General features: G+C 38.9%; 1 protein-coding gene across 1 annotated transcript in view; it reads right to left on the bottom strand.

Moving 5' to 3' along the window:
- The window catches only part of ENOX1 (ecto-NOX disulfide-thiol exchanger 1), a 127533-nt gene that overhangs the window by 48786 nt on the left and 72747 nt on the right, over positions 1-6000 (bottom strand). The gene's annotated exons all lie outside the window — the stretch shown is intronic.

Below are 6000 nucleotides of genomic sequence, written 5' to 3'. Positions count from 1 at the left end.
GTAATTTTTGACCCTCACATTCAGAGACCATTTCTTGAGCAATTTATTCCTTGTGTGAATGGGAGGGTGTTCAGAAAAGATCTGTCTGCCAGCCCAAACCTCTTTTTCTCCTTCTGCTTCCAGAATATTCAGTATATGCATATAGAAGCCTCTGTGCTTTTCCACAGTTTAACATGTTTAGCTGGTATTTTCTCAGCTTCTGAAAAATGAAATGTTTTGCAAACTTGCAGGTAACAGGGTTCTACAAAGCTTCGTTACTTGAACTTGGTACTTCCAGGCCTTTCAGAAACAGACATTTCATTGAAATTTGCAGAGTCTGTAGCTTTGAAGAGATAAGCATGAAATAGTCCTTGTACCAGATTTTCTGAGTAAGCCACAACTTAGGACATTTTATCTGCGGGTGTTGAGCAGAACGTGAGTGCAAACACTCTGACCAGCAGGGAGTAGCTTGTAGTATCAAGGTTTCACAAACACCTCAAAATCTTTCAACAAAACATTACGAGACAGATGACTATCTCAGAACAACATAGGGAGAGTTATTACTTTTTATCATATTCTTCCTCCTCGACTGTTAAAAATGCTCACTAGTCTCCAGACAAATTTAAGACAGAAGAAAGTCTGTATCTGACACATGACAAAGAAGCAGTGAAAGAAGTGGTGCTAGGAACTAACAACCACCCAAGTACCTCCAGAGAGGTACCTGGTTGACACATGAGGTGGGCATTTGGCTGTTGTAGAAGCAGCCCAGCAATCACCAGATCCTAGTGCTGTAAAGACATGGTTGCACCGTTCTTGCAACCAATAAAACTTTCAGTGCATCAAATATTTGGAGGGCTGGATAAATAAACGAGAGGTTGCAAATTATTTTGCCCCCTGAAAGGCAAACAAACAACAAAAAACCCAATAAAAATTTGTAATTTAAAAACAAAACCAAAAGCCACCACCAACAAAACTAACCACCTTTCTGCATGCTGGTTTGCAAGGAGTCACACACTGGAACTACCAGAGAACAGGAATAAATTGGTGTGATATCTAGTTCTTCAGCCTGTCATTTCACATCCTAGAGGACAATTCTTTGTTTTCTCTCTGCCATGAATCTAAACCTAAATAAAACTAAAAGAAGATCATTCAGCTCCAAGCAGCTTTGAATCCTCTTGGCTTTTAAATTTATGAATCAAATCCTGCAATATACTTGTCACAAAAATGCTGTACTATGGATATGTGTCATTAGTAGGAAGCTTATTTTCTTGAAATGGCCTTTATCCAAAACAAGAGCAGGACATCATGAGACTCCTCTGAATCTAAGATTCATTCACCTAAGTAAAACAGCATCACTAACTAGCAGCAGTTTGGGGATTTCTGTAGCCCACAGCTTCAAGCAGGAACTCTGCAGGATGTGTTTTTAACTCCTGGCATAAAACCACACCACAGACTGCCAGTCAGCTGGACACATGAAGAAGATTCATATCTTGAAAAGGAAGCTTTTAATGCTTTGGAAGCTTCAGCCACCCTTGCATGTCTCATGACATAAGAACATTCTCCAAACGTGCAATTATGAGCTTAGAAGCTTGTACTGACATGAGAAAAGATTCTGCTTTCTGATCATTATCTCCTCTGACAAGTTGGCAATAGCTGATGATTCTTGGAAATAATGGCAGGCAAGAAGGCACCTAAATCTCCACCTCAAGCAATATCTGCAAGTTTCTCTAATGTGCCAGTGAGAAGAGCTTCTAAAAATAAGAGGGCACAAAGGGCAGCATGATTAAGAAAATGTAACCCCTAGATCTCAGTTTGTACACTAATAGAAATGATCTTTCATTGGAGGTCAGAAATAACATTTAGGCTAAAGCCACTCTTGAAGGAATCTGTTCTTTGTGCTCTGTCCAGAATCAACCACCTTCACTGTTATAAATAGGGCTCATTCTCTTGAAGGCTAAATATGAAAGAAAAAGCACAGAAGTTTTATATTGGAGAGGGCACTGTAAGGAAGGTCACTTTATAGAAAGCATGAAATGTAATTTGGAGAAGAATGCTAATACAAGCTATATCAGATTGTGAGGAAGCTGAAAACAGCATATGTTCTAATATTGTCTTTTATTGATTTTGCTGCCAACATCCCACTTCAACAATGTTACAGCCGCGCTTCAGGACTCTTAATGGAGGGGGATGGAGAAAATCAATATACAGAGCTTGCTTCTGCTCACATTGAATTCAATGTGAGTTTCATTATTAACTGCAATGAGCAGAGGACAGAGTTCAGACTGTTTCATCACTTTGTATTTGTTTATTCTTTCCCTTTTTATTTAACCTCCTAAGGGGCAATATGTTTTTTTATCCTATGTTTTAGAGAAGTCCCATTTAAATAGGGCAATCCCCTATCAAACTGTAAGTTTACACATTAGAAATGATGCCTTGTTTTATGAAAACTAATGAAAAATTATAGCCTGTATCTTGAATTGGGAAAGTTATAATAAAAGATATAGAATTTGAAATAAATTCTAATAACAAAATCATTTTTTTCTTAAAAATATTTTCATTCCAATATGAAGCAAATAATAGCAGTTTAGTTTTCACTGACTTGTAAAATATTATTTTCAATGTACATTGTTTTCTCAATTACAGATAGATGGGATTCACCTGAGCTCCTTCTCGCTATTATTTTAATGCTATTTACACAAAAAGAAATATGCTAAAAATTATCTCCAAGAATTATAAGCATCATCTTCATTCCAACAACATGCTGTTAATTTTGTTCTACCATGAATGCAAAACATATTTTAACATGCTGTCAAAAGGAGACACTAAGAATGTCAATAAAATAACACTAAAATAAATGTAAATTTAGACTGCTGTCACAAGTGGCTGCTTGGTTTTGTGAAGATGTTAGGTTGCTATAGCATTTTCCATAGCAACTTTGCATCTTATTACATAAATAATCCCTCAGTGTCCTTAAAGCTTACTAAAAACAGGATTAAATCTATTCTCATATGTAATGATCCTGCATAAAACCTCATCAGTATGAAATATCCAGAAAACTTGATAAACTGTAATCTAGATAATAGTATTTCTGTCAGTGTAAAAGCATCAAAGCACAACAGACTTGTTCTGTAGTAAACAGGACATTCTCCTACACCCCATATTAGGAAAATGCCTTTGAAGTGTCTGTTTTCTCCAAAATTTGGAAGTTAGATTAACCCCTTCACTGCTGCACCCACAGGACCAGCAGAGACCTCCATCCTGCAGCCTATGTGTCGTACAAGACCTAGAAGAATACCTGGGACAGGACAAGGCTGTCTTTATTCCTCGGGGAACTGAATTCAGCCCTGATTCATCACAACTTTTCTGCTAAATTCAGCTTCACAAGAAGCATTATTAGAGACAAATGGACTTAAAACCAGGGGCATAAAATTAGGCCCTTGCCTACATGCGTCCTGAACTTCAGCCTATTTTTGTAAAAGCTGTGGGAAAAATAGAATGCATTTTATGGCACAAAATTGGAGCCTGCCTGATGATAACAGCTCTGAACTGGCATGCTGTGAAAGACACTAGAGCAGACTTTTCCCAGCACAGAGGAAGTAATCATCTTGTGCTGCTTTCTAGTGATCACCCCTGATGGTTCCAGGGAGCAGCACTGATTGTCTGCTGTGCCCAGAGCATTTCCATTCGAAGGGAAGTTACTCTGCTCACAGAGCTCAAAAGGGTTGTTCAGCTGTCTACTCTGGCCAGAGAGGGGACTGTGTCACTACAGTGACAATTCAGAGCTTCACATTTTAAACATGTTCTTTCTATGAGAATGCTCCTAAAACCAGGTTGGTGGTGTTTGTTGACAGGGTTTATTTGTTTATCACTGCAGGGCTGCTTGTGATACCAGCTGCTTGTGGCTTTGAAATGGTACCACTTTATTTAAGGAATAAAAAGCAATGCTAGCTCATTAATTTCTAAAGTAAATACATTTTGTTATTTTACATTATGTTTATCAATAAGTGTTTAAAAGAACAATAAGGCAAATTATGGGTTTGTTAAATACCAATAAAACCTGATGCCAAAAAAGCTGTGGGATGGAGAGTAGTGACAGAAAAATAAATCAGACTCTTGTTTGAAACAAAATCTCCCATAAATCCAGAAGGTTAGTCTTACAAGAAAGGAAAGGAGAATTATCTGATCTTCAAGATCAGGAGGAAGAAGAAAGCCTGACATGAGATCTGCTGTGACACTTGTTCAGTTTGCAACAAAGGAAAGCCGAAACTCAGCTCCACACAGCTGGGGCTTGGTGATTTCTACTCAAAGTTTTAACAAGCAATATAATGCTTTCCTACCAGTTTAATCCACCTATAAACCACAGTTCCCGTTCTATGTGTGTATCACTGCATTCACAAAAACCTTAGAGAAAGCAGAAAGAGGATTGAATTGCAGAGGAAAGATGAATAAGCTTGACACAGATCATTTTGGTGTTGTTTCAGGCTTTCCTTGAAGACTTGCCACGCTTGCAACTTTCAAGACAGACTTGTGAACAATATTCCAAAACCTATTTTATGCTGTGTGGACCAGGGTGGGATTTTCAAATACTGAGTTTCACAAGGACTTACACTCTTCTGTGAGATGGACAGCCCACTGTTCAGCCTACATCTTACAGCAAGTGACACAGCAAAATGCTGCAAACAGGACAGATCAGGACAGCATTCAAGATCCAACTTCTGTGTTTAAATTTGGCACCCACTTTAGGTATGTTTGAAAATGCTGTCATGGAGGATGTCCTCCCTAACTTGCAAAGCAGCACCAATCTTACACGTTGAAACTGTGATTGCATCATGCAATTTGCAATTTATTATTTGCACACAGCCTCTGAGATGTTACTAAGCTACTTCATCAGAGGTAGTACAATGGTGATGAAATGCTCCAGGGGTCCAATGCGTAGCCTATGGCAAGTCTGTTGAGCTGGAGGGAGGCCTATACCAAAAAATTTATATTATCCATGTGGACAGACCAGGTAGTTCCTGAATGAAAGGAAGAACCATTGTCTCCATTTGATACTAGAGAACTGAGATAATACAAATTCATTGATTAGTCCAGGCAGGGGATATGTAGCAGAGCTGGGATTTGGCCTAGAGCTCTGGGATCCCAGTTAAACACCTTAATCTCACAACTATCTTTCCTGCACCCCTCTCCAAGCACAGTGCACTTCATTATTTCACTCAGCACCAGTTCTGGTCTCTTGCTGAAGTTGGAGTTGCTAGAATTAATGGCATGTTCTTGCTGTGTACTGCAAAAGCAAAAGATTAATCCACCTTCCCTTATAGTAAAATAACAGGTGCCTTGTAGGCATAAACCAAACTTCAGCTCTTCTTTACAAAACACATCTTCACTAATTTTTGAAATCACTTTTGAGGCTTTTACATGTGGTTCTTTACTCCCTGTGCCAGCAGGTGGGAGAGGAAGCCTCCATAAACCCTGATCATTCTGAAGATTTTGTATATCCTCTATACTCCAGCACTGAATCTCTTTTTTCTCCCTTGAGCTGATGCCCCCGTGGCTACATATTCACTTTCAAATATATTAATCAAGTTGCCAATCATCATTATTATTTTTGCTTAGCAATCTTCCAGCTTTACTTCAGCAATCCTCTTGTCGCTTTCAAACAACAAAGTCAACATGGCAGAAAAATCACTGTTTAAGGCTACATTTGGGGGGGGGGAATGGATGTAAAGAAAAAGTAAAAGCTGGTCCCACGAGTGATACTCAGTCTCAGGTCAGCCTTTTTCCAGCTTTCACTGGAATGCAAATGACTTTTAGTCTGTGAAACTTGGAGGATTTCCTATAAATCACACACATGTGACAGTTGAAGCAACTTACTGGATACTCTAGGGGGTTCTTCAGGCTATCCTTCCAGCAGTTTGAGATGGTCTCCAACACAGCAAACAAGTAGTGAAGCTTTCCTTTTCCTTGAAGATTCAGCTTGCAGAATAGTGTACTGACAGGGTACTGACTAAGCCTGGGGAAAAT

The sequence above is a fragment of the Cinclus cinclus genome, chromosome 2 (assembly GCF_963662255.1).
Source record: "Cinclus cinclus chromosome 2, bCinCin1.1, whole genome shotgun sequence".
Classification (NCBI taxonomy): Eukaryota; Metazoa; Chordata; class Aves; order Passeriformes; family Cinclidae; genus Cinclus; species Cinclus cinclus.
Note: the sequence above shows the minus strand (reverse complement) of the source record. Positions and strands in the feature narration are given on the sequence as shown.